General features: G+C 46.3%; 11 non-coding genes and 1 pseudogene across 11 annotated transcripts; all 12 read right to left on the bottom strand.

The window, feature by feature from the left end:
* Nucleotides 1-1779: 1779 nt before the first annotated feature.
* Nucleotides 1780-1970, bottom strand: LOC130339577 (U2 spliceosomal RNA). The gene has a single exon (XR_008879924.1). It is a non-coding gene; the product is annotated as a U2 spliceosomal RNA (small nuclear RNA).
* A 2099-nt stretch (nucleotides 1971-4069) lies between these two features.
* On the bottom strand, nucleotides 4070-4253 carry LOC130339593 (U2 spliceosomal RNA). The gene has a single exon (XR_008879935.1). It is a non-coding gene; the product is annotated as a U2 spliceosomal RNA (small nuclear RNA).
* A 693-nt stretch (nucleotides 4254-4946) lies between these two features.
* LOC130339600 (U2 spliceosomal RNA) lies at nucleotides 4947-5106 on the bottom strand (annotated as a pseudogene).
* A 2094-nt stretch (nucleotides 5107-7200) lies between these two features.
* On the bottom strand, nucleotides 7201-7391 carry LOC130339576 (U2 spliceosomal RNA). Its single transcript, XR_008879923.1, has one exon. It is a non-coding gene; the product is annotated as a U2 spliceosomal RNA (small nuclear RNA).
* A 2090-nt stretch (nucleotides 7392-9481) lies between these two features.
* Nucleotides 9482-9672, bottom strand: LOC130339575 (U2 spliceosomal RNA). The gene has a single exon (XR_008879922.1). It is a non-coding gene; the product is annotated as a U2 spliceosomal RNA (small nuclear RNA).
* A 2076-nt stretch (nucleotides 9673-11748) lies between these two features.
* On the bottom strand, nucleotides 11749-11939 carry LOC130339574 (U2 spliceosomal RNA). The gene has a single exon (XR_008879921.1). It is a non-coding gene; the product is annotated as a U2 spliceosomal RNA (small nuclear RNA).
* Nucleotides 11940-14023: 2084 nt separating this feature from the next.
* LOC130339573 (U2 spliceosomal RNA) lies at nucleotides 14024-14214 on the bottom strand. The gene has a single exon (XR_008879920.1). It is a non-coding gene; the product is annotated as a U2 spliceosomal RNA (small nuclear RNA).
* Nucleotides 14215-16289: 2075 nt separating this feature from the next.
* LOC130339571 (U2 spliceosomal RNA) lies at nucleotides 16290-16480 on the bottom strand. Its single transcript, XR_008879919.1, has one exon. It is a non-coding gene; the product is annotated as a U2 spliceosomal RNA (small nuclear RNA).
* Nucleotides 16481-18563: 2083 nt separating this feature from the next.
* On the bottom strand, nucleotides 18564-18754 carry LOC130339570 (U2 spliceosomal RNA). The gene has a single exon (XR_008879918.1). It is a non-coding gene; the product is annotated as a U2 spliceosomal RNA (small nuclear RNA).
* A 2099-nt stretch (nucleotides 18755-20853) lies between these two features.
* LOC130339569 (U2 spliceosomal RNA) lies at nucleotides 20854-21044 on the bottom strand. The gene has a single exon (XR_008879917.1). It is a non-coding gene; the product is annotated as a U2 spliceosomal RNA (small nuclear RNA).
* A 2091-nt stretch (nucleotides 21045-23135) lies between these two features.
* On the bottom strand, nucleotides 23136-23326 carry LOC130339568 (U2 spliceosomal RNA). The gene has a single exon (XR_008879916.1). It is a non-coding gene; the product is annotated as a U2 spliceosomal RNA (small nuclear RNA).
* Nucleotides 23327-25417: 2091 nt separating this feature from the next.
* On the bottom strand, nucleotides 25418-25608 carry LOC130339566 (U2 spliceosomal RNA). Its single transcript, XR_008879914.1, has one exon. It is a non-coding gene; the product is annotated as a U2 spliceosomal RNA (small nuclear RNA).
* Between the last annotated feature and the right edge of the window lie 492 nt (nucleotides 25609-26100).

Below are 26100 nucleotides of genomic sequence, written 5' to 3'. Positions count from 1 at the left end.
CACCTACCTTTGTTGCCTGCAGATGCCTCCTTGGCTGTCCCCAAACGGTATCAAACCAACACCCACGGGAAGCTGTAAGCATAGAGGACATGCCTGCACCCCATTGGACTTACCTGTGTGGGTTAAATCCGGGTTATTTGACAACCTATGGCGGTGATGGTTCTGCTCAGGCAGAGCAGTGCTGATGCTCCTCATAAAGCTGTCGCTGCTGTGAAGGTTCTAGGTGACATCACAAATCCCTTTGGTTACATACACAACAAAGCTGGGTTGTTGTTGTTTACACTCTGCAAGGCCTGTGGAAGTGAGTGACATCATAGCACTGTAGTTCTGAGGGTTCAAGATGGATGCAACAATCTCCTGTTGCTTCTATGAAGGCCGTAATAGACGACATCACCAAACAGCTCCATAGTCACATACACAGCAAAGGAGAGATGTTGTTTACACCTAGTGATGTCAGTGGTATTGAGTGACATCACAGCACAGTGCTAAGGCTCCTGGGCCTGGACACAGCAGCGGCTGCAATATCTCAACGGAGAATACGTTTATATCTATATGTGTGTGTGCGCATATATATATATATATATATATATATATATATATATATATATTTCTCCGCCGAAATCACTTTTAAACCCATTTCCACCTTTTTTTCCCTTCTCTTCCTCTTACTTTTTTTTCACGTTTTTTTACGTTTTTCTCCTTTTCGCCTCTTTTCTGGGCGTATTATTCTTCTTTTTCTTCTTTTTTTTCGTCTAATGCATACCCCATCAGTGCAGCAATGCTTATTCAATACCGCCAGCAGATGGAGACACTGGGGGATAATTTTCTAAGGATTTATACTGATTTTTCCTGTCTGAATTTGTCGCACAGAAAGTTGCAGGCCAAATATGTGTGACATTTCTGCGACTTTAGCTTCTAGAGCATTTTTACAACATTATACATAGGTGCTGAATACATAAAAAGCGACTGTTCAGCGACAGACAAGTCGCATCGGCTGAAAGTAGGCCAGAATGTCAGTCCATGTTGGAGCAGGTTTAGATACAGTCTAAAGCATAGATCTCAAAGTCTGTGCACAGAATTTAGCAAGGGCCTCGCACCTTCTGATGCATCAGGTAGGTGCACAATAGCATAGCCTAACCCTCTGTACTTTGGTCTATATTGATGCGGGACATAGACAGCCAGCTGATGACCAATCCATTAGTGCAATGGATGGCTGGAAGCATTTGTCTTTGCCTTTGCAATACCACAGAAGCAATGCATGGTCAATGTACAGCAATGACACACCTGTGTGAACAGCCAGGAGACCCCCCCCCCCCATGTTATGTTACATAGTTACATAGTTAGTACGGTCGAAAAAAGACATATGTCCATCACGTTCAACCAGGGAATTAAGGGGTAGGGGTGTGGCGCGATATTGGGGAAGGGATGAGATTTTATATTTCTTCATAAGCATTAATCTTATTTTGTCAATTAGGAACATTCAGCACCCACCCGCTATCAAGGCAGCTGCCTATCATGTCATGCCCTACCTGCACAGGTGTGCTGGCTACTCAAATGATCCAATTAAGGAGGCCATTTAGTCAGCAGCAGCAGAAGTCCTGTGCCTGGACGCTCCAACAGGGGCCAGACACAAGCAGAAGCAGAAGCAGCAGAAGCAGCAGCAGCACCACCTTTTGTTTTTTGGCTGCAGCAGCAGCAAGGCCCACAGGGCTGGCTAGCTGGCTAGCCAGCAAGCAGGTAGCAATGAAAGTAGGAATCTTTCTTTTTAACCCTGTAAGGGGGTGGTGCACTGTACCCGAAGATACTGCCATATCGGGTCAATGCATAGGGCGACGGAAGCAAGCTTCGAAATCGGCCCCCGTTCTCAAAAATCCATTTAATATATGGTCCCCAGATAGGGGACGTATCAGATATTAAACTGATAAGAACAGATACTACACTTGATCTTAGCCAAAAGGCCGAGAAGCGATAACCGTGAAAGGGGCGGGCCCAACAAGGTCCCCTTCATGGGCACTATCACTGCTTGCTGTCAGGGAGGCTGCCAGACAATTTTCCATGCACACTCTGGGCTGGGGGGCAGTCAACCACCAGTACACACAGCAGAACCTAAACCCATACCATTATTGCTAAGCAGCAAGACAGGGGCCCATTGCACTCCCACGGGGCCTTTTTAAATGCAATCCATAACCCGGATTTGCCAGGAACCCTTCTTACTCCTCCTACTTGCATGTGACACTGGGCTTAGGATCTGCATAGGAAACACACACACAAGCACACACCTACCTTTGTTGCCTGCAGATGCCTCCTTGGCTGTCCCCAAACGGTATCAAACCAACACCCACGGGAAGCTGTAAGCATAGAGGACATGCCTGCACCCCATTGGACTTACCTGTGTGGGTTAAATCCGGGTTATTTGACAACCTATGGCGGTGATGGTTCTGCTCAGGCAGAGCAGTGCTGATGCTCCTCATAAAGCTGTCGCTGCTGTGAAGGTTCTAGGTGACATCACAAATCCCTTTGGTTACATACACAACAAAGCTGGGTTGTTGTTGTTTACACTCTGCAAGGCCTGTGGAAGTGAGTGACATCATAGCACTGTAGTTCTGAGGGTTCAAGATGGATGCAACAATCTCCTGTTGCTTCTATGAAGGCCGTAATAGACGACATCACCAAACAGCTCCATAGTCACATACACAGCAAAGGAGAGATGTTGTTTACACCTAGTGATGTCAGTGGTATTGAGTGACATCACAGCACAGTGCTAAGGCTCCTGGGCCTGGACACAGCAGCGGCTGCAATATCTCAACGGAGAATACGTTTATATCTATATGTGTGTGTGCGCATATATATATATATATATATATATATATATATATATATATATATATATATATATTTCTCCGCCGAAATCACTTTTAAACCCATTTCCACCTTTTTTTCCCTTCTCTTCCTCTTACTTTTTTTTCACGTTTTTTTACGTTTTTCTCCTTTTCGCCTCTTTTCTGGGCGTATTATTCTTCTTTTTCTTCTTTTTTTTCGTCTAATGCATACCCCATCAGTGCAGCAATGCTTATTCAATACCGCCAGCAGATGGAGACACTGGGGGATAATTTTCTAAGGATTTATACTGATTTTTCCTGTCTGAATTTGTCGCACAGAAAGTTGCAGGCCAAATATGTGTGACATTTCTGCGACTTTAGCTTCTAGAGCATTTTTACAACATTATACATAGGTGCTGAATACATAAAAAGCGACTGTTCAGCGACAGACAAGTCGCATCGGCTGAAAGTAGGCCAGAATGTCAGTCCATGTTGGAGCAGGTTTAGATACAGTCTAAAGCATAGATCTCAAAGTCTGTGCACAGAATTTAGCAAGGGCCTCGCACCTTCTGATGCATCAGGTAGGTGCACAATAGCATAGCCTAACCCTCTGTACTTTGGTCTATATTGATGCGGGACATAGACAGCCAGCTGATGACCAATCCATTAGTGCAATGGATGGCTGGAAGCATTTGTCTTTGCCTTTGCAATACCACAGAAGCAATGCATGGTCAATGTACAGCAATGACACACCTGTGTGAACAGCCAGGAGACCCCCCCCCCCCCCATGTTATGTTACATAGTTACATAGTTAGTACGGTCGAAAAAAGACATATGTCCATCACGTTCAACCAGGGAATTAAGGGGTAGGGGTGTGGCGCGATATTGGGGAAGGGATGAGATTTTATATTTCTTCATAAGCATTAATCTTATTTTGTCAATTAGGAACATTCAGCACCCACCCGCTATCAAGGCAGCTGCCTATCATGTCATGCCCTACCTGCACAGGTGTGCTGGCTACTCAAATGATCCAATTAAGGAGGCCATTTAGTCAGCAGCAGCAGAAGTCCTGTGCCTGGACGCTCCAACAGGGGCCAGACACAAGCAGAAGCAGAAGCAGCAGAAGCAGCAGCAGCACCACCTTTTGTTTTTTGGCTGCAGCAGCAGCAAGGCCCACAGGGCTGGCTAGCTGGCTAGCCAGCAAGCAGGTAGCAATGAAAGTAGGAATCTTTCTTTTTAACCCTGTAAGGGGGTGGTGCACTGTACCCGAAGATACTGCCATATCGGGTCAATGCATAGGGCGACGGAAGCAAGCTTCGAAATCGGCCCCCGTTCTCAAAAATCCATTTAATATATGGTCCCCAGATAGGGGACGTATCAGATATTAAACTGATAAGAACAGATTTTTTTTTTTTTTTTTTATCTAAAGCCGAGGAACGTGCTTTCGATTCACCCAAAGTGCAAGAAAAAGTGCAAACGTGTTACACTAAAAAAAACGTGCACAAAGGATGCGGTCTATCGCAAGCCCTTCTCCGATAGGAGAGAGGCCCCCCAACAAACCTTACCCTTCGCCTCCGGACCAAAAGGTACCTGCGAGGTTCCGGGTTCGATGTCCCTTTTCGCCGAAGCTACTAGGAGACCACAAATGCTCCCGGCATCCCCCTTGGCGTTAGCCAAGGTATCTGCCCGCAGAGCCGATTACGGTAGGTACCCTGCGAAGCAGGAGTACCCGGGGTGTTTGCAGGGAGGTGCGGAACCTAATGGCCACACACACCTCCCCTAGACCGCCAGGAGGGACACCCAGAAGGGCTACCGCATCCTGACAAATCCTGTGAACACACAACACGCAAAAAGTGACACAGTGAGACAAAAAATAAATAAATAAGTGAATGTGTGCAGATATACTGCCCGGACATCCGGCCGGATCTATAAAAATTTCTCTGATCCTAGCCAGAAGGCCGGGAATCAAGAGGTGAGTGCCACAAGGTGAAGAGATTATGGTGCCCGTGCTTCAACTCAGTGAGCCTATTCTCCCAGTGAGTTTCGGCACCTCGGGGTCACCACTCCCCGAGGCACAAAAGTACCTCGGCTCTAGACCCTCTCAGCCTCATGGCGAGACCCGGAGGGAACAGGTCACATCGGGGCAGCCGTCGAGCTGATTCCTCAGAACCAGCCCCGGAAAGCCCTGGTACACCTGCATCCTCCATGCAGCACCCATCCCCACCAGCATGAAAACTGATAAGAACAGATACTACACTTGATCTTAGCCAAAAGGCCGAGAAGCGATAACCGTGAAAGGGGCGGGCCCAACAAGGTCCCCTTCATGGGCACTATCACTGCTTGCTGTCAGGGAGGCTGCCAGACAATTTTCCATGCACACTCTGGGCTGGGGGGCAGTCAACCACCAGTACACACAGCAGAACCTAAACCCATACCATTATTGCTAAGCAGCAAGACAGGGGCCCATTGCACTCCCACGGGGCCTTTTTAAATGCAATCCATAACCCGGATTTGCCAGGAACCCTTCTTACTCCTCCTACTTGCATGTGACACTGGGCTTAGGATCTGCATAGGAAACACACACACAAGCACACACCTACCTTTGTTGCCTGCAGATGCCTCCTTGGCTGTCCCCAAACGGTATCAAACCAACACCCACGGGAAGCTGTAAGCATAGAGGACATGCCTGCACCCCATTGGACTTACCTGTGTGGGTTAAATCCGGGTTATTTGACAACCTATGGCGGTGATGGTTCTGCTCAGGCAGAGCAGTGCTGATGCTCCTCATAAAGCTGTCGCTGCTGTGAAGGTTCTAGGTGACATCACAAATCCCTTTGGTTACATACACAACAAAGCTGGGTTGTTGTTGTTTACACTCTGCAAGGCCTGTGGAAGTGAGTGACATCATAGCACTGTAGTTCTGAGGGTTCAAGATGGATGCAACAATCTCCTGTTGCTTCTATGAAGGCCGTAATAGACGACATCACCAAACAGCTCCATAGTCACATACACAGCAAAGGAGAGATGTTGTTTACACCTAGTGATGTCAGTGGTATTGAGTGACATCACAGCACAGTGCTAAGGCTCCTGGGCCTGGACACAGCAGCGGCTGCAATATCTCAACGGAGAATACGTTTATATCTATATGTGTGTGTGCGCATATATATATATATATATATATATATATATATATATATATATATATATATTTCTCTGCCGAAATCACTTTTAAACCCATTTCCACCTTTTTTTCCCTTCTCTTCCTCTTACTTTTTTTTCACGTTTTTTTACGTTTTTCTCCTTTTCGCCTCTTTTCTGGGCGTATTATTCTTCTTTTTCTTCTTTTTTTTCGTCTAATGCATACCCCATCAGTGCAGCAATGCTTATTCAATACCGCCAGCAGATGGAGACACTGGGGGATAATTTTCTAAGGATTTATACTGATTTTTCCTGTCTGAATTTGTCGCACAGAAAGTTGCAGGCCAAATATGTGTGACATTTCTGCGACTTTAGCTTCTAGAGCATTTTTACAACATTATACATAGGTGCTGAATACATAAAAAGCGACTGTTCAGCGACAGACAAGTCGCATCGGCTGAAAGTAGGCCAGAATGTCAGTCCATGTTGGAGCAGGTTTAGATACAGTCTAAAGCATAGATCTCAAAGTCTGTGCACAGAATTTAGCAAGGGCCTCGCACCTTCTGATGCATCAGGTAGGTGCACAATAGCATAGCCTAACCCTCTGTACTTTGGTCTATATTGATGCGGGACATAGACAGCCAGCTGATGACCAATCCATTAGTGCAATGGATGGCTGGAAGCATTTGTCTTTGCCTTTGCAATACCACAGAAGCAATGCATGGTCAATGTACAGCAATGACACACCTGTGTGAACAGCCAGGAGACCCCCCCCCCCCCATGTTATGTTACATAGTTACATAGTTAGTACGGTCGAAAAAAGACATATGTCCATCACGTTCAACCAGGGAATTAAGGGGTAGGGGTGTGGCGCGATATTGGGGAAGGGATGAGATTTTATATTTCTTCATAAGCATTAATCTTATTTTGTCAATTAGGAACATTCAGCACCCACCCGCTATCAAGGCAGCTGCCTATCATGTCATGCCCTACCTGCACAGGTGTGCTGGCTACTCAAATGATCCAATTAAGGAGGCCATTTAGTCAGCAGCAGCAGAAGTCCTGTGCCTGGACGCTCCAACAGGGGCCAGACACAAGCAGAAGCAGAAGCAGCAGAAGCAGCAGCAGCACCACCTTTTGTTTTTTGGCTGCAGCAGCAGCAAGGCCCACAGGGCTGGCTAGCTGGCTAGCCAGCAAGCAGGTAGCAATGAAAGTAGGAATCTTTCTTTTTAACCCTGTAAGGGGGTGGTGCACTGTACCCGAAGATACTGCCATATCGGGTCAATGCATAGGGCGACGGAAGCAAGCTTCGAAATCGGCCCCCGTTCTCAAAAATCCATTTAATATATGGTCCCCAGATAGGGGACGTATCAGATATTAAACTGATAAGAACAGATACTACACTTGATCTTAGCCAAAAGGCCGAGAAGCGATAACCGTGAAAGGGGCGGGCCCAACAAGGTCCCCTTCATGGGCACTATCACTGCTTGCTGTCAGGGAGGCTGCCAGACAATTTTCCATGCACACTCTGGGCTGGGGGGCAGTCAACCACCAGTACACACAGCAGAACCTAAACCCATACCATTATTGCTAAGCAGCAAGACAGGGGCCCATTGCACTCCCACGGGGCCTTTTTAAATGCAATCCATAACCCGGATTTGCCAGGAACCCTTCTTACTCCTCCTACTTGCATGTGACACTGGGCTTAGGATCTGCATAGGAAACACACACACAAGCACACACCTACCTTTGTTGCCTGCAGATGCCTCCTTGGCTGTCCCCAAACGGTATCAAACCAACACCCACGGGAAGCTGTAAGCATAGAGGACATGCCTGCACCCCATTGGACTTACCTGTGTGGGTTAAATCCGGGTTATTTGACAACCTATGGCGGTGATGGTTCTGCTCAGGCAGAGCAGTGCTGATGCTCCTCATAAAGCTGTCGCTGCTGTGAAGGTTCTAGGTGACATCACAAATCCCTTTGGTTACATACACAACAAAGCTGGGTTGTTGTTGTTTACACTCTGCAAGGCCTGTGGAAGTGAGTGACATCATAGCACTGTAGTTCTGAGGGTTCAAGATGGATGCAACAATCTCCTGTTGCTTCTATGAAGGCCGTAATAGACGACATCACCAAACAGCTCCATAGTCACATACACAGCAAAGGAGAGATGTTGTTTACACCTAGTGATGTCAGTGGTATTGAGTGACATCACAGCACAGTGCTAAGGCTCCTGGGCCTGGACACAGCAGCGGCTGCAATATCTCAACGGAGAATACGTTTATATCTATATGTGTGTGTGCGCATATATATATATATATATATATATATATATATATATATATATATATTTCTCCGCCGAAATCACTTTTAAACCCATTTCCACCTTTTTTTCCCTTCTCTTCCTCTTACTTTTTTTTCACGTTTTTTTACGTTTTTCTCCTTTTCGCCTCTTTTCTGGGCGTATTATTCTTCTTTTTCTTCTTTTTTTTCGTCTAATGCATACCCCATCAGTGCAGCAATGCTTATTCAATACCGCCAGCAGATGGAGACACTGGGGGATAATTTTCTAAGGATTTATACTGATTTTTCCTGTCTGAATTTGTCGCACAGAAAGTTGCAGGCCAAATATGTGTGACATTTCTGCGACTTTAGCTTCTAGAGCATTTTTACAACATTATACATAGGTGCTGAATACATAAAAAGCGACTGTTCAGCGACAGACAAGTCGCATCGGCTGAAAGTAGGCCAGAATGTCAGTCCATGTTGGAGCAGGTTTAGATACAGTCTAAAGCATAGATCTCAAAGTCTGTGCACAGAATTTAGCAAGGGCCTCGCACCTTCTGATGCATCAGGTAGGTGCACAATAGCATAGCCTAACCCTCTGTACTTTGGTCTATATTGATGCGGGACATAGACAGCCAGCTGATGACCAATCCATTAGTGCAATGGATGGCTGGAAGCATTTGTCTTTGCCTTTGCAATACCACAGAAGCAATGCATGGTCAATGTACAGCAATGACACACCTGTGTGAACAGCCAGGAGACCCCCCCCCCCCCATGTTATGTTACATAGTTACATAGTTAGTACGGTCGAAAAAAGACATATGTCCATCACGTTCAACCAGGGAATTAAGGGGTAGGGGTGTGGCGCGATATTGGGGAAGGGATGAGATTTTATATTTCTTCATAAGCATTAATCTTATTTTGTCAATTAGGAACATTCAGCACCCACCCGCTATCAAGGCAGCTGCCTATCATGTCATGCCCTACCTGCACAGGTGTGCTGGCTACTCAAATGATCCAATTAAGGAGGCCATTTAGTCAGCAGCAGCAGAAGTCCTGTGCCTGGACGCTCCAACAGGGGCCAGACACAAGCAGAAGCAGAAGCAGCAGAAGCAGCAGCAGCACCACCTTTTGTTTTTTGGCTGCAGCAGCAGCAAGGCCCACAGGGCTGGCTAGCTGGCTAGCCAGCAAGCAGGTAGCAATGAAAGTAGGAATCTTTCTTTTTAACCCTGTAAGGGGGTGGTGCACTGTACCCGAAGATACTGCCATATCGGGTCAATGCATAGGGCGACGGAAGCAAGCTTCGAAATCGGCCCCCGTTCTCAAAAATCCATTTAATATATGGTCCCCAGATAGGGGACGTATCAGATATTAAACTGATAAGAACAGATACTACACTTGATCTTAGCCAAAAGGCCGAGAAGCGATAACCGTGAAAGGGGCGGGCCCAACAAGGTCCCCTTCATGGGCACTATCACTGCTTGCTGTCAGGGAGGCTGCCAGACAATTTTCCATGCACACTCTGGGCTGGGGGGCAGTCAACCACCAGTACACACAGCAGAACCTAAACCCATACCATTATTGCTAAGCAGCAAGACAGGGGCCCATTGCACTCCCACGGGGCCTTTTTAAATGCAATCCATAACCCGGATTTGCCAGGAACCCTTCTTACTCCTCCTACTTGCATGTGACACTGGGCTTAGGATCTGCATAGGAAACACACACACAAGCACACACCTACCTTTGTTGCCTGCAGATGCCTCCTTGGCTGTCCCCAAACGGTATCAAACCAACACCCACGGGAAGCTGTAAGCATAGAGGACATGCCTGCACCCCATTGGACTTACCTGTGTGGGTTAAATCCGGGTTATTTGACAACCTATGGCGGTGATGGTTCTGCTCAGGCAGAGCAGTGCTGATGCTCCTCATAAAGCTGTCGCTGCTGTGAAGGTTCTAGGTGACATCACAAATCCCTTTGGTTACATACACAACAAAGCTGGGTTGTTGTTGTTTACACTCTGCAAGGCCTGTGGAAGTGAGTGACATCATAGCACTGTAGTTCTGAGGGTTCAAGATGGATGCAACAATCTCCTGTTGCTTCTATGAAGGCCGTAATAGACGACATCACCAAACAGCTCCATAGTCACATACACAGCAAAGGAGAGATGTTGTTTACACCTAGTGATGTCAGTGGTATTGAGTGACATCACAGCACAGTGCTAAGGCTCCTGGGCCTGGACACAGCAGCGGCTGCAATATCTCAACGGAGAATACGTTTATATCTATATGTGTGTGTGCGCATATATATATATATATATATATATATATATATTTCTCCGCCGAAATCACTTTTAAACCCATTTCCACCTTTTTTTCCCTTCTCTTCCTCTTACTTTTTTTTCACGTTTTTTTACGTTTTTCTCCTTTTCGCCTCTTTTCTGGGCGTATTATTCTTCTTTTTCTTCTTTTTTTTCGTCTAATGCATACCCCATCAGTGCAGCAATGCTTATTCAATACCGCCAGCAGATGGAGACACTGGGGGATAATTTTCTAAGGATTTATACTGATTTTTCCTGTCTGAATTTGTCGCACAGAAAGTTGCAGGCCAAATATGTGTGACATTTCTGCGACTTTAGCTTCTAGAGCATTTTTACAACATTATACATAGGTGCTGAATACATAAAAAGCGACTGTTCAGCGACAGACAAGTCGCATCGGCTGAAAGTAGGCCAGAATGTCAGTCCATGTTGGAGCAGGTTTAGATACAGTCTAAAGCATAGATCTCAAAGTCTGTGCACAGAATTTAGCAAGGGCCTCGCACCTTCTGATGCATCAGGTAGGTGCACAATAGCATAGCCTAACCCTCTGTACTTTGGTCTATATTGATGCGGGACATAGACAGCCAGCTGATGACCAATCCATTAGTGCAATGGATGGCTGGAAGCATTTGTCTTTGCCTTTGCAATACCACAGAAGCAATGCATGGTCAATGTACAGCAATGACACACCTGTGTGAACAGCCAGGAGACCCCCCCCCCCCCATGTTATGTTACATAGTTACATAGTTAGTACGGTCGAAAAAAGACATATGTCCATCACGTTCAACCAGGGAATTAAGGGGTAGGGGTGTGGCGCGATATTGGGGAAGGGATGAGATTTTATATTTCTTCATAAGCATTAATCTTATTTTGTCAATTAGGAACATTCAGCACCCACCCGCTATCAAGGCAGCTGCCTATCATGTCATGCCCTACCTGCACAGGTGTGCTGGCTACTCAAATGATCCAATTAAGGAGGCCATTTAGTCAGCAGCAGCAGAAGTCCTGTGCCTGGACGCTCCAACAGGGGCCAGACACAAGCAGAAGCAGAAGCAGCAGAAGCAGCAGCAGCACCACCTTTTGTTTTTTGGCTGCAGCAGCAGCAAGGCCCACAGGGCTGGCTAGCTGGCTAGCCAGCAAGCAGGTAGCAATGAAAGTAGGAATCTTTCTTTTTAACCCTGTAAGGGGGTGGTGCACTGTACCCGAAGATACTGCCATATCGGGTCAATGCATAGGGCGACGGAAGCAAGCTTCGAAATCGGCCCCCGTTCTCAAAAATCCATTTAATATATGGTCCCCAGATAGGGGACGTATCAGATATTAAACTGATAAGAACAGATACTACACTTGATCTTAGCCAAAAGGCCGAGAAGCGATAACCGTGAAAGGGGCGGGCCCAACAAGGTCCCCTTCATGGGCACTATCACTGCTTGCTGTCAGGGAGGCTGCCAGACAATTTTCCATGCACACTCTGGGCTGGGGGGCAGTCAACCACCAGTACACACAGCAGAACCTAAACCCATACCATTATTGCTAAGCAGCAAGACAGGGGCCCATTGCACTCCCACGGGGCCTTTTTAAATGCAATCCATAACCCGGATTTGCCAGGAACCCTTCTTACTCCTCCTACTTGCATGTGACACTGGGCTTAGGATCTGCATAGGAAACACACACACAAGCACACACCTACCTTTGTTGCCTGCAGATGCCTCCTTGGCTGTCCCCAAACGGTATCAAACCAACACCCACGGGAAGCTGTAAGCATAGAGGACATGCCTGCACCCCATTGGACTTACCTGTGTGGGTTAAATCCGGGTTATTTGACAACCTATGGCGGTGATGGTTCTGCTCAGGCAGAGCAGTGCTGATGCTCCTCATAAAGCTGTCGCTGCTGTGAAGGTTCTAGGTGACATCACAAATCCCTTTGGTTACATACACAACAAAGCTGGGTTGTTGTTGTTTACACTCTGCAAGGCCTGTGGAAGTGAGTGACATCATAGCACTGTAGTTCTGAGGGTTCAAGATGGATGCAACAATCTCCTGTTGCTTCTATGAAGGCCGTAATAGACGACATCACCAAACAGCTCCATAGTCACATACACAGCAAAGGAGAGATGTTGTTTACACCTAGTGATGTCAGTGGTATTGAGTGACATCACAGCACAGTGCTAAGGCTCCTTGGCCTGGACACAGCAGCGGCTGCAATATCTCAACGGAGAATACGTTTATATCTATATGTGTGTGTGCGCATATATATATATATATATATATATATATATATATATATATATATATATTTCTCCGCCGAAATCACTTTTAAACCCATTTCCACCTTTTTTTCCCTTCTCTTCCTCTTACTTTTTTTTCACGTTTTTTTACGTTTTTCTCCTTTTCGCCTCTTTTCTGGGCGTATTATTCTTCTTTTTCTTCTTTTTTTTCGTCTAATGCATACCCCATCAGTGCAGCAATGCTTATTCAATACCGCCAGCAGATGGAGACACTGGGGGATAATTTTCTAAGGATTTATACTGATTTTTCCTGTCTGAATTTGTCGCACAGAAAGTTGCAGGCCAAATATGTGTGACATTTCTGCGACTTTAGCTTCTAGAGCATTTTTACAACATTATACATAGGTGCTGAATACATAAAAAGCGACTGTTCAGCGACAGACAAGTCGCATCGGCTGAAAGTAGGCCAGAATGTCAGTCCATGTTGGAGCAGGTTTAGATACAGTCTAAAGCATAGATCTCAAAGTCTGTGCACAGAATTTAGCAAGGGCCTCGCACCTTCTGATGCATCAGGTAGGTGCACAATAGCATAGCCTAACCCTCTGTACTTTGGTCTATATTGATGCGGGACATAGACAGCCAGCTGATGACCAATCCATTAGTGCAATGGATGGCTGGAAGCATTTGTCTTTGCCTTTGCAATACCACAGAAGCAATGCATGGTCAATGTACAGCAATGACACACCTGTGTGAACAGCCAGGAGACCCCCCCCCCCATGTTATGTTACATAGTTACATAGTTAGTACGGTCGAAAAAAGACATATGTCCATCACGTTCAACCAGGGAATTAAGGGGTAGGGGTGTGGCGCGATATTGGGGAAGGGATGAGATTTTATATTTCTTCATAAGCATTAATCTTATTTTGTCAATTAGGAACATTCAGCACCCACCCGCTATCAAGGCAGCTGCCTATCATGTCATGCCCTACCTGCACAGGTGTGCTGGCTACTCAAATGATCCAATTAAGGAGGCCATTTAGTCAGCAGCAGCAGAAGTCCTGTGCCTGGACGCTCCAACAGGGGCCAGACACAAGCAGAAGCAGCAGAAGCAGCAGCAGCACCACCTTTTGTTTTTTGGCTGCAGCAGCAGCAAGGCCCACAGGGCTGGCTAGCTGGCTAGCCAGCAAGCAGGTAGCAATGAAAGTAGGAATCTTTCTTTTTAACCCTGTAAGGGGGTGGTGCACTGTACCCGAAGATACTGCCATATCGGGTCAATGCATAGGGCGACGGAAGCAAGCTTCGAAATCGGCCCCCGTTCTCAAAAATCCATTTAATATATGGTCCCCAGATAGGGGACGTATCAGATATTAAACTGATAAGAACAGATACTACACTTGATCTTAGCCAAAAGGCCGAGAAGCGATAACCGTGAAAGGGGCGGGCCCAACAAGGTCCCCTTCATGGGCACTATCACTGCTTGCTGTCAGGGAGGCTGCCAGACAATTTTCCATGCACACTCTGGGCTGGGGGGCAGTCAACCACCAGTACACACAGCAGAACCTAAACCCATACCATTATTGCTAAGCAGCAAGACAGGGGCCCATTGCACTCCCACGGGGCCTTTTTAAATGCAATCCATAACCCGGATTTGCCAGGAACCCTTCTTACTCCTCCTACTTGCATGTGACACTGGGCTTAGGATCTGCATAGGAAACACACACACAAGCACACACCTACCTTTGTTGCCTGCAGATGCCTCCTTGGCTGTCCCCAAACGGTATCAAACCAACACCCACGGGAAGCTGTAAGCATAGAGGACATGCCTGCACCCCATTGGACTTACCTGTGTGGGTTAAATCCGGGTTATTTGACAACCTATGGCGGTGATGGTTCTGCTCAGGCAGAGCAGTGCTGATGCTCCTCATAAAGCTGTCGCTGCTGTGAAGGTTCTAGGTGACATCACAAATCCCTTTGGTTACATACACAACAAAGCTGGGTTGTTGTTGTTTACACTCTGCAAGGCCTGTGGAAGTGAGTGACATCATAGCACTGTAGTTCTGAGGGTTCAAGATGGATGCAACAATCTCCTGTTGCTTCTATGAAGGCCGTAATAGACGACATCACCAAACAGCTCCATAGTCACATACACAGCAAAGGAGAGATGTTGTTTACACCTAGTGATGTCAGTGGTATTGAGTGACATCACAGCACAGTGCTAAGGCTCCTGGGCCTGGACACAGCAGCGGCTGCAATATCTCAACGGAGAATACGTTTATATCTATATGTGTGTGTGCGCATATATATATATATATATATATATATATATATATATATATATTTCTCCGCCGAAATCACTTTTAAACCCATTTCCACCTTTTTTTCCCTTCTCTTCCTCTTACTTTTTTTTCACGTTTTTTTACGTTTTTCTCCTTTTCGCCTCTTTTCTGGGCGTATTATTCTTCTTTTTCTTCTTTTTTTTCGTCTAATGCATACCCCATCAGTGCAGCAATGCTTATTCAATACCGCCAGCAGATGGAGACACTGGGGGATAATTTTCTAAGGATTTATACTGATTTTTCCTGTCTGAATTTGTCGCACAGAAAGTTGCAGGCCAAATATGTATGACATTTCTGCGACTTTAGCTTCTAGAGCATTTTTACAACATTATACATAGGTGCTGAATACATAAAAAGCGACTGTTCAGCGACAGACAAGTCGCATCGGCTGAAAGTAGGCCAGAATGTCAGTCCATGTTGGAGCAGGTTTAGATACAGTCTAAAGCATAGATCTCAAAGTCTGTGCACAGAATTTAGCAAGGGCCTCGCACCTTCTGATGCATCAGGTAGGTGCACAATAGCATAGCCTAACCCTCTGTACTTTGGTCTATATTGATGCGGGACATAGACAGCCAGCTGATGACCAATCCATTAGTGCAATGGATGGCTGGAAGCATTTGTCTTTGCCTTTGCAATACCACAGAAGCAATGCATGGTCAATGTACAGCAATGACACACCTGTGTGAACAGCCAGGAGACCCCCCCCCCCATGTTATGTTACATAGTTACATAGTTAGTACGGTCGAAAAAAGACATATGTCCATCACGTTCAACCAGGGAATTAAGGGGTAGGGGTGTGGCGCGATATTGGGGAAGGGATGAGATTTTATATTTCTTCATAAGCATTAATCTTATTTTGTCAATTAGGAACATTCAGCACCCACCCGCTATCAAGGCAGCTGCCTATCATGTCATGCCCTACCTGCACAGGTGTGCTGGCTACTCAAATGATCCAATTAAGGAGGCCATTTAGTCAGCAGCAGCAGAAGTCCTGTGCCTGGACGCTCCAACAGGGGCCAGACACAAGCAGAAGCAGAAGCAGCAGCAGCACCACCTTTTGTTTTTTGGCTGCAGCAGCAGCAAGGCCCACAGGGCTGGCTAGCTGGCTAGCCAGCAAGCAGGTAGCAATGAAAGTAGGAATCTTTCTTTTTAACCCTGTAAGGGGGTGGTGCACTGTACCCGAAGATACTGCCATATCGGGTCAATGCATAGGGCGACGGAAGCAAGCTTCGAAATCGGCCCCCGTTCTCAAAAATCCATTTAATATATGGTCCCCAGATAGGGGACGTATCAGATATTAAACTGATAAGAACAGATACTACACTTGATCTTAGCCAAAAGGCCGAGAAGCGATAACCGTGAAAGGGGCGGGCCCAACAAGGTCCCCTTCATGGGCACTATCACTGCTTGCTGTCAGGGAGGCTGCCAGACAATTTTCCATGCACACTCTGGGCTGGGGGGCAGTCAACCACCAGTACACACAGCAGAACCTAAACCCATACCATTATTGCTAAGCAGCAAGACAGGGGCCCATTGCACTCCCACGGGGCCTTTTTAAATGCAATCCATAACCCGGATTTGCCAGGAACCCTTCTTACTCCTCCTACTTGCATGTGACACTGGGCTTAGGATCTGCATAGGAAACACACACACAAGCACACACCTACCTTTGTTGCCTGCAGATGCCTCCTTGGCTGTCCCCAAACGGTATCAAACCAACACCCACGGGAAGCTGTAAGCATAGAGGACATGCCTGCACCCCATTGGACTTACCTGTGTGGGTTAAATCCGGGTTATTTGACAACCTATGGCGGTGATGGTTCTGCTCAGGCAGAGCAGTGCTGATGCTCCTCATAAAGCTGTCGCTGCTGTGAAGGTTCTAGGTGACATCACAAATCCCTTTGGTTACATACACAACAAAGCTGGGTTGTTGTTGTTTACACTCTGCAAGGCCTGTGGAAGTGAGTGACATCATAGCACTGTAGTTCTGAGGGTTCAAGATGGATGCAACAATCTCCTGTTGCTTCTATGAAGGCCGTAATAGACGACATCACCAAACAGCTCCATAGTCACATACACAGCAAAGGAGAGATGTTGTTTACACCTAGTGATGTCAGTGGTATTGAGTGACATCACAGCACAGTGCTAAGGCTCCTGGGCCTGGACACAGCAGCGGCTGCAATATCTCAACGGAGAATACGTTTATATCTATATGTGTGTGTGCGCATATATATATATATATATATATATATATATATATATATTTCTCCGCCGAAATCACTTTTAAACCCATTTCCACCTTTTTTTCCCTTCTCTTCCTCTTACTTTTTTTTCACGTTTTTTTACGTTTTTCTCCTTTTCGCCTCTTTTCTGGGCGTATTATTCTTCTTTTTCTTCTTTTTTTTCGTCTAATGCATACCCCATCAGTGCAGCAATGCTTATTCAATACCGCCAGCAGATGGAGACACTGGGGGATAATTTTCTAAGGATTTATACTGATTTTTCCTGTCTGAATTTGTCGCACAGAAAGTTGCAGGCCAAATATGTGTGACATTTCTGCGACTTTAGCTTCTAGAGCATTTTTACAACATTATACATAGGTGCTGAATACATAAAAAGCGACTGTTCAGCGACAGACAAGTCGCATCGGCTGAAAGTAGGCCAGAATGTCAGTCCATGTTGGAGCAGGTTTAGATACAGTCTAAAGCATAGATCTCAAAGTCTGTGCACAGAATTTAGCAAGGGCCTCGCACCTTCTGATGCATCAGGTAGGTGCACAATAGCATAGCCTAACCCTCTGTACTTTGGTCTATATTGATGCGGGACATAGACAGCCAGCTGATGACCAATCCATTAGTGCAATGGATGGCTGGAAGCATTTGTCTTTGCCTTTGCAATACCACAGAAGCAATGCATGGTCAATGTACAGCAATGACACACCTGTGTGAACAGCCAGGAGACCCCCCCCCCCCCCATGTTATGTTACATAGTTACATAGTTAGTACGGTCGAAAAAAGACATATGTCCATCACGTTCAACCAGGGAATTAAGGGGTAGGGGTGTGGCGCGATATTGGGGAAGGGATGAGATTTTATATTTCTTCATAAGCATTAATCTTATTTTGTCAATTAGGAACATTCAGCACCCACCCGCTATCAAGGCAGCTGCCTATCATGTCATGCCCTACCTGCACAGGTGTGCTGGCTACTCAAATGATCCAATTAAGGAGGCCATTTAGTCAGCAGCAGCAGAAGTCCTGTGCCTGGACGCTCCAACAGGGGCCAGACACAAGCAGAAGCAGAAGCAGCAGAAGCAGCAGCAGCACCACCTTTTGTTTTTTGGCTGCAGCAGCAGCAAGGCCCACAGGGCTGGCTAGCTGGCTAGCCAGCAAGCAGGTAGCAATGAAAGTAGGAATCTTTCTTTTTAACCCTGTAAGGGGGTGGTGCACTGTACCCGAAGATACTGCCATATCGGGTCAATGCATAGGGCGACGGAAGCAAGCTTCGAAATCGGCCCCCGTTCTCAAAAATCCATTTAATATATGGTCCCCAGATAGGGGACGTATCAGATATTAAACTGATAAGAACAGATACTACACTTGATCTTAGCCAAAAGGCCGAGAAGCGATAACCGTGAAAGGGGCGGGCCCAACAAGGTCCCCTTCATGGGCACTATCACTGCTTGCTGTCAGGGAGGCTGCCAGACAATTTTCCATGCACACTCTGGGCTGGGGGGCAGTCAACCACCAGTACACACAGCAGAACCTAAACCCATACCATTATTGCTAAGCAGCAAGACAGGGGCCCATTGCACTCCCACGGGGCCTTTTTAAATGCAATCCATAACCCGGATTTGCCAGGAACCCTTCTTACTCCTCCTACTTGCATGTGACACTGGGCTTAGGATCTGCATAGGAAACACACACACAAGCACACACCTACCTTTGTTGCCTGCAGATGCCTCCTTGGCTGTCCCCAAACGGTATCAAACCAACACCCACGGGAAGCTGTAAGCATAGAGGACATGCCTGCACCCCATTGGACTTACCTGTGTGGGTTAAATCCGGGTTATTTGACAACCTATGGCGGTGATGGTTCTGCTCAGGCAGAGCAGTGCTGATGCTCCTCATAAAGCTGTCGCTGCTGTGAAGGTTCTAGGTGACATCACAAATCCCTTTGGTTACATACACAACAAAGCTGGGTTGTTGTTGTTTACACTCTGCAAGGCCTGTGGAAGTGAGTGACATCATAGCACTGTAGTTCTGAGGGTTCAAGATGGATGCAACAATCTCCTGTTGCTTCTATGAAGGCCGTAATAGACGACATCACCAAACAGCTCCATAGTCACATACACAGCAAAGGAGAGATGTTGTTTACACCTAGTGATGTCAGTGGTATTGAGTGACATCACAGCACAGTGCTAAGGCTCCTGGGCCTGGACACAGCAGCGGCTGCAATATCTCAACGGAGAATACGTTTATATCTATATGTGTGTGTGCGCATATATATATATATATATATATATATATATATATATATATATATATATATATATATTTCTCCGCCGAAATCACTTTTAAACCCATTTCCACCTTTTTTTCCCTTCTCTTCCTCTTACTTTTTTTTCACGTTTTTTTACGTTTTTCTCCTTTTCGCCTCTTTTCTGGGCGTATTATTCTTCTTTTTCTTCTTTTTTTTCGTCTAATGCATACCCCATCAGTGCAGCAATGCTTATTCAATACCGCCAGCAGATGGAGACACTGGGGGATAATTTTCTAAGGATTTATACTGATTTTTCCTGTCTGAATTTGTCGCACAGAAAGTTGCAGGCCAAATATGTGTGACATTTCTGCGACTTTAGCTTCTAGAGCATTTTTACAACATTATACATAGGTGCTGAATACATAAAAAGCGACTGTTCAGCGACAGACAAGTCGCATCGGCTGAAAGTAGGCCAGAATGTCAGTCCATGTTGGAGCAGGTTTAGATACAGTCTAAAGCATAGATCTCAAAGTCTGTGCACAGAATTTAGCAAGGGCCTCGCACCTTCTGATGCATCAGGTAGGTGCACAATAGCATAGCCTAACCCTCTGTACTTTGGTCTATATTGATGCGGGACATAGACAGCCAGCTGATGACCAATCCATTAGTGCAATGGATGGCTGGAAGCATTTGTCTTTGCCTTTGCAATACCACAGAAGCAATGCATGGTCAATGTACAGCAATGACACACCTGTGTGAACAGCCAGGAGACCCCCCCCCCCCATGTTATGTTACATAGTTACATAGTTAGTACGGTCGAAAAAAGACATATGTCCATCACGTTCAACCAGGGAATTAAGGGGTAGGGGTGTGGCGCGGTATTGGGGAAGGGATGAGATTTTATATTTCTTCATAAGCATTAATCTTATTTTGTCAATTAGGAACATTCAGCACCCACCCGCTATCAAGGCAGCTGCCTATCATGTCATGCCCTACCTGCACAGGTGTGCTGGCTACTCAAATGATCCAATTAAGGAGGCCATTTAGTCAGCAGCAGCAGAAGTCCTGTGCCTGGACGCTCCAACAGGGGCCAGACACAAGCAGAAGCAGAAGCAGCAGAAGCAGCAGCAGCAGCACCTTTTGTTTTTTGGCTGCAGCAGCAGCAAGGCCCACAGGGCTGGCTAGCTGGCTAGCCAGCAAGCAGGTAGCAATGAAAGTAGGAATCTTTCTTTTTAACCCTGTAAGGGGGTGGTGCACTGTACCCGAAGATACTGCCATATCGGGTCAATGCATAGGGCGACGGAAGCAAGCTTCGAAATCGGCCCCCGTTCTCAAAAATCCATTTAATATATGGTCCCCAGATAGGGGACGTATCAGATATTAAACTGATAAGAACAGATACTACACTTGATCTTAGCCAAAAGGCCGAGAAGCGATAACCGTGAAAGGGGCGGGCCCAACAAGGTCCCCTTCATGGGCACTATCACTGCTTGCTGTCAGGGAGGCTGCCAGACAATTTTCCATGCACACTCTGGGCTGGGGGGCAGTCAACCACCAGTACACACAGCAGAACCTAAACCCATACCATTATTGCTAAGCAGCAAGACAGGGGCCCATTGCACTCCCACGGGGCCTTTTTAAATGCAATCCATAACCCGGATTTGCCAGGAACCCTTCTTACTCCTCCTACTTGCATGTGACACTGGGCTTAGGATCTGCATAGGAAACACACACACAAGCACACACCTACCTTTGTTGCCTGCAGATGCCTCCTTGGCTGTCCCCAAACGGTATCAAACCAACACCCACGGGAAGCTGTAAGCATAGAGGACATGCCTGCACCCCATTGGACTTACCTGTGTGGGTTAAATCCGGGTTATTTGACAACCTATGGCGGTGATGGTTCTGCTCAGGCAGAGCAGTGCTGATGCTCCTCATAAAGCTGTCGCTGCTGTGAAGGTTCTAGGTGACATCACAAATCCCTTTGGTTACATACACAACAAAGCTGGGTTGTTGTTGTTTACACTCTGCAAGGCCTGTGGAAGTGAGTGACATCATAGCACTGTAGTTCTGAGGGTTCAAGATGGATGCAACAATCTCCTGTTGCTTCTATGAAGGCCGTAATAGACGACATCACCAAACAGCTCCATAGTCACATACACAGCAAAGGAGAGATGTTGTTTACACCTAGTGATGTCAGTGGTATTGAGTGACATCACAGCACAGTGCTAAGGCTCCTGGGCCTGGACACAGCAGCGGCTGCAATATCTCAACGGAGAATACGTTTATATCTATATGTGTGTGTGCGCATATATATATATATATATATATATATATATATATATATATATATATATTTCTCCGCCGAAATCACTTTTAAACCCATTTCCACCTTTTTTTCCCTTCTCTTCCTCTTACTTTTTTTTCACGTTTTTTTACGTTTTTCTCCTTTTCGCCTCTTTTCTGGGCGTATTATTCTTCTTTTTCTTCTTTTTTTTCGTCTAATGCATACCCCATCAGTGCAGCAATGCTTATTCAATACCGCCAGCAGATGGAGACACTGGGGGATAATTTTCTAAGGATTTATACTGATTTTTCCTGTCTGAATTTGTCGCACAGAAAGTTGCAGGCCAAATATGTGTGACATTTCTGCGACTTTAGCTTCTAGAGCATTTTTACAACATTATACATAGGTGCTGAATACATAAAAAGCGACTGTTCAGCGACAGACAAGTCGCATCGGCTGAAAGTAGGCCAGAATGTCAGTCCATGTTGGAGCAGGTTTAGATACAGTCTAAAGCATAGATCTCAAAGTCTGTGCACAGAATTTAGCAAGGGCCTCGCACCTTCTGATGCATCAGGTAGGTGCACAATAGCATAGCCTAACCCTCTGTACTTTGGTCTATATTGATGCGGGACATAGACAGCCAGCTGATGACCAATCCATTAGTGCAATGGATGGCTGGAAGCATTTGTCTTTGCCTTTGCAATACCACAGAAGCAATGCATGGTCAATGTACAGCAATGACACACCTGTGTGAACAGCCAGGAGACCCCCCCCCCCCATGTTATGTTACATAGTTACATAGTTAGTACGGTCGAAAAAAGACATATGTCCATCACGTTCAACCAGGGAATTAAGGGGTAGGGGTGTGGCGCGATATTGGGGAAGGGATGAGATTTTATATTTCTTCATAAGCATTAATCTTATTTTGTCAATTAGGAACATTCAGCACCCACCCGCTATCAAGGCAGCTGCCTATCATGTCATGCCCTACCTGCACAGGTGTGCTGGCTACTCAAATGATCCAATTAAGGAGGCCATTTAGTCAGCAGCAGCAGAAGTCCTGTGCCTGGACGCTCCAACAGGGGCCAGACACAAGCAGAAGCAGAAGCAGCAGAAGCAGCAGCAGCACCACCTTTTGTTTTTTGGCTGCAGCAGCAGCAAGGCCCACAGGGCTGGCTAGCTGGCTAGCCAGCAAGCAGGTAGCAATGAAAGTAGGAATCTTTCTTTTTAACCCTGTAAGGGGGTGGTGCACTGTACCCGAAGATACTGCCATATCGGGTCAATGCATAGGGCGACGGAAGCAAGCTTCGAAATCGGCCCCCGTTCTCAAAAATCCATTTAATATATGGTCCCCAGATAGGGGACGTATCAGATATTAAACTGATAAGAACAGATACTACACTTGATCTTAGCCAAAAGGCCGAGAAGCGATAACCGTGAAAGGGGCGGGCCCAACAAGGTCCCCTTCATGGGCACTATCACTGCTTGCTGTCAGGGAGGCTGCCAGACAATTTTCCATGCACACTCTGGGCTGGGGGGCAGTCAACCACCAGTACACACAGCAGAACCTAAACCCATACCATTATTGCTAAGCAGCAAGACAGGGGCCCATTGCACTCCCACGGGGCCTTTTTAAATGCAATCCATAACCCGGATTTGCCAGGAACCCTTCTTACTCCTCCTACTTGCATGTGACACTGGGCTTAGGATCTGCATAGGAAACACACACACAAGCACACACCTACCTTTGTTGCCTGCAGATGCCTCCTTGGCTGTCCCCAAACGGTATCAAACCAACACCCACGGGAAGCTGTAAGCATAGAGGACATGCCTGCACCCCATTGGACTTACCTGTGTGGGTTAAATCCGGGTTATTTGACAACCTATGGCGGTGATGGTTCTGCTCAGGCAGAGCAGTGCTGATGCTCCTCATAAAGCTGTCGCTGCTGTGAAGGTTCTAGGTGACATCACAAATCCCTTTGGTTACATACACAACAAAGCTGGGTTGTTGTTGTTTACACTCTGCAAGGCCTGTGGAAGTGAGTGACATCATAGCACTGTAGTTCTGAGGGTTCAAGATGGATGCAACAATCTCCTGTTGCTTCTATGAAGGCCGTAATAGACGACATCACCAAACAGCTCCATAGTCACATACACAGCAAAGGAGAGATGTTGTTTACACCTAGTGATGTCAGTGGTATTGAGTGACATCACAGCACAGTGCTAAGGCTCCTGGGCCTGGACACAGCAGCGGCTGCAATATCTCAACGGAGAATACGTTTATATCTATATGTGTGTGTGCGCATATATATATATATATATATATATATATATATATATATATATATATATTTCTCCGCCGAAATCACTTTTAAACCCATTTCCACCTTTTTTTCCCTTCTCTTCCTCTTACTTTTTTTTCACGTTTTTTTACGTTTTTCTCCTTTTCGCCTCTTTTCTGGGCGTATTATTCTTCTTTTTCTTCTTTTTTTTCGTCTAATGCATACCCCATCAGTGCAGCAATGCTTATTCAATACCGCCAGCAGATGGAGACACTGGGGGATAATTTTCTAAGGATTTATACTGATTTTTCCTGTCTGAATTTGTCGCACAGAAAGTTGCAGGCCAAATATGTGTGACATTTCTGCGACTTTAGCTTCTAGAGCATTTTTACAACATTATACATAGGTGCTGAATACATAAAAAGCGACTGTTCAGCGACAGACAAGTCGCATCGGCTGAAAGTAGGCCAGAATGTCAGTCCATGTTGGAGCAGGTTTAGATACAGTCTAAAGCATAGATCTCAAAGTCTGTGCACAGAATTTAGCAAGGGCCTCGCACCTTCTGATGCATCAGGTAGGTGCACAATAGCATAGCCTAACCCTCTGTACTTTGGTCTATATTGATGCGGGACATAGACAGCCAGCTGATGACCAATCCATTAGTGCAATGGATGGCTGGAAGCATTTGTCTTTGCCTTTGCAATACCACAGAAGCAATGCATGGTCAATGTACAGCAATGACACACCTGTGTGAACAGCCAGGAGACCCCCCCCCCCCATGTTATGTTACATAGTTACATAGTTAGTACGGTCGAAAAAAGACATATGTCCATCACGTTCAACCAGGGAATTAAGGGGTAGGGGTGTGGCGCGATATTGGGGAAGGGATGAGATTTTATATTTCTTCATAAGCATTAATCTTATTTTGTCAATTAGGAACATTCAGCACCCACCCGCTATCAAGGCAGCTGCCTATCATGTCATGCCCTACCTGCACAGGTGTGCTGGCTACTCAAATGATCCAATTAAGGAGGCCATTTAGTCAGCAGCAGCAGAAGTCCTGTGCCTGGACGCTCCAACAGGGGCCAGACACAAGCAGAAGCAGAAGCAGCAGAAGCAGCAGCAGCACCACCTTTTGTTTTTTGGCTGCAGCAGCAGCAAGGCCCACAGGGCTGGCTAGCTGGCTAGCCAGCAAGCAGGTAGCAATGAAAGTAGGAATCTTTCTTTTTAACCCTGTAAGGGGGTGGTGCACTGTACCCGAAGATACTGCCATATCGGGTCAATGCATAGGGCGACGGAAGCAAGCTTCGAAATCGGCCCCCGTTCTCAAAAATCCATTTAATATATGGTCCCCAGATAGGGGACGTATCAGATATTAAACTGATAAGAACAGATACTACACTTGATCTTAGCCAAAAGGCCGAGAAGCGATAACCGTGAAAGGGGCGGGCCCAACAAGGTCCCCTTCATGGGCACTATCACTGCTTGCTGTCAGGGAGGCTGCCAGACAATTTTCCATGCACACTCTGGGCTGGGGGGCAGTCAACCACCAGTACACACAGCAGAACCTAAACCCATACCATTATTGCTAAGCAGCAAGACAGGGGCCCATTGCACTCCCACGGGGCCTTTTTAAATGCAATCCATAACCCGGATTTGCCAGGAACCCTTCTTACTCCTCCTACTTGCATGTGACACTGGGCTTAGGATCTGCATAGGAAACACACACACAAGCACACACCTACCTTTGTTGCCTGCAGATGCCTCCTTGGCTGTCCCCAAACGGTATCAAACCAACACCCACGGGAAGCTGTAAGCATAGAGGACATGCCTGCACCCCATTGGACTTACCTGTGTGGGTTAAATCCGGGTTATTTGACAACCTATGGCGGTGATGGTTCTGCTCAGGCAGAGCAGTGCTGAT

Source organism: Hyla sarda, unplaced genomic scaffold, assembly GCF_029499605.1.
Source record: "Hyla sarda isolate aHylSar1 unplaced genomic scaffold, aHylSar1.hap1 scaffold_546, whole genome shotgun sequence".
NCBI lineage: Eukaryota > Metazoa > Chordata > Amphibia > Anura > Hylidae > Hyla > Hyla sarda.
Note: the sequence above shows the minus strand (reverse complement) of the source record. Positions and strands in the feature narration are given on the sequence as shown.